Here is a 2,703-nt window from a genome sequence, read left to right on the forward strand (position 1 = left end):
CCTCAACATCGTTCACGATCCAGATGAGTGGAGACTGTTCATTGATTCATCGAAGACGAGTCTTAAAGCTGTTTTACTGCATAATGGCAATGTTTTGCCATCAATTCCAGTTGGTCATGCAGTCCATATGAAGGAAACCTATGACAACATGAAACAACTTTTGAGGTGCATAAACTATGACCAACATCAGTGGCAGCTTTGTGGCGATTTGAAGGTTGTTGCTCTCTTGCTTGGTCTGCGACTTGCTACACAAAGTACTGCTGTTTTCTCTGCGAATGGGATAGTCGTGCAAGAGATTCCCACTACATCAAGAAAGATTGGCCACTCCGACAGTCATTGGAGCCTGGGAAGAAAAGTGTTCAGCATCCACCACTTGTTGAATCAAGGAAGATTTTGTTACCACCCTTACACATCAAGCTGGGTCTGATGAAGAACTTTGTCAAGGCCATTGACAAAACACAAGCAGCTTTCAAGTACCTCCGTGGAAAATTTCCAAGGTTAAGTGAAGCTAAGATAAAAGGAAGGTGTCTTTGTTGGTCCTCAGATTCGTGAACTTCTTTGAGATGATGCATTTGACCATGCACTGCGTGGCAAGGAAAAGACTGCATGGAAAGCCTTCCAGTTAGTGGCAATAAATTTTCTCGGAAACAACAAGGCAGACAACTACAGGTTGTTGGTGGAAAACCTCCTCAAGGCATACAAAAGCCTTGGTTGCAACATGTCACTAAAGATACATTTTTTGCACTCTCATCTAGATTTTTTTTCCACCAAACTGCGAAGCAGTGAGCGACGAGCACGGCGAGCGATTTCCCCAGGACATTGCAACAATGGAGAAACGCTATCAGGGTAAATGGAGCCCATCAATGCTTGCAGACTATTGCTGGACAGTGAGAAGAGATGCTCCATTTAGTGAATACAAGAGACAAGCCAAGAAGCGTCAAATAGACACTGAATAGGACTAAACTATATACATAATAGTTTTTTGCCTTTTGTTTCATAATAAATTTTATTTATATAACCCTTTTGCTGATTTTTAAAGTGTTACATAAACAGGACAGGTGAAATATTATTATGTAAAGCAACCATAAACACATGAAAAGACCTAGGTTTACAATTTATGATTAAAACTCTACTATCTACACAATATACATAGACATAAAATGTAAATACTTAAATATCTTAGAAACAGTAGCCAATCAGTTGTTTTAATTGTCATATTTGAATTCAGCACATCAAAATACATAATAAATAGCACATTTTATCTCTGAAGCAGGCGACATCTCAAAAATTGTAGACCAGTGTAGTCTGTATTTGTGATGTCTTAATCTTAGAAATCTGCAGGGCTTCTACTTGGAGTTCTGTTCTCACACTTACACAGCATATCCCTCAACTTGGCATCTAGCTCTGTTGCTCATTTTTGGAGAGCAATTCTGCAGAACTTGTTCCAGAAGCTCTCTGCCCATCTTCCTGGGTATTAGAAAGCAGCACAAGTAAAGAATATGCAGATGCTAGCTACAAGAGGAAAGATTAGTAATAATTGCGTCTGTTAGATAGTGTTGTCTCTGTCTAATCAGGCTAACCACCCAGCTTTCCCTTTTCTGAGTTCTAGCCTTGTGGGACTTGGTACCTGGTTAAGTGGAAGGAACTGAGTCCTTTTGAGAGCTCTTGTAACGTCTACTGGGAATGTGCTTGTATAGCCCAAATTGATATTGATTTCCAGAACATTTCTAAAGCTCAATGGTAGAGGGCAGGAGTAAGTGGGTGCATTCTACAAATGAACATTTGCAGAGTAACTCCTGAACGACTAATTCCTGGTCTGTATTCTTTCTGTTATGGTTAGGAATATGGTATGTCTAAAGCTGCATTCTCTCTGGAGGGTTGGGTATTTTTGGTCTCGCAGCCACACTCCACCATTGAAACTATCACTCAAAATATTAAAAAAAAAAAAAAAAAAAGGCGCAAAACCCACCATTGCCCTCCCACTACCTTTGCTTTATAATTTATTTCATCTATACAAGTTTTATCTGCAGAGGCAGTTACACTTCTAACCATCTTCTTCTTCCCTATCCACCAGCAACCTTTTCTCCTCTCCACTCCTGCTGACCAGCAACTTTAGGGACTGAAGTGCTGTGAAAACCTTTGCAATTCATTGTAAATGTAGTTGTGTGTTTGGGGGTGGAGGGGTCAGAGAGGACAGAGAGAATATTAGATTAATATATTTGCAGATAATATGTAGGCTTTAATACTGCTTAATAAAGTACCCCTCACAAACCCAGAAATGGAAGGGAGTTCAAATAGCCCTTGATTTTTAACAGAAAATGGAACTTTCCTTCAAAAAAGAGTGGTGCTTATTTTTTCCCATTCATTTCAAATAGAAGTGGCGCTTGAGGTCCCCTTCTATCTTCAGGTTTTGGGAAGGTCATTCCATGTTTCGTCACTAGGGGACTGGAAACAGTATTCCATAGATCTTTGTTACTTTGTTATCTGATAGGGTGAGGAAGCAACGTTGGAGAAACAGAAAAAGAATAAAAGCTTTCACATAGATTGTATTCAAAATTGGGTGATTATCCACTAAACTCCTGGCATAGGCTACTGGGTATGGACAGCACTAATGAAATAAAATACTCTAAATTCTCCCAACTCACTCTTAATTTGTAAAAGATAGTAAGACATCCCTTGGAGATCAAGGTGGAACACCTAACT

The sequence above is a fragment of the Trachemys scripta genome, chromosome 6 (genome assembly GCF_013100865.1).
Source record: "Trachemys scripta elegans isolate TJP31775 chromosome 6, CAS_Tse_1.0, whole genome shotgun sequence".
Taxonomy (NCBI): Eukaryota; Metazoa; Chordata; order Testudines; family Emydidae; genus Trachemys; species Trachemys scripta.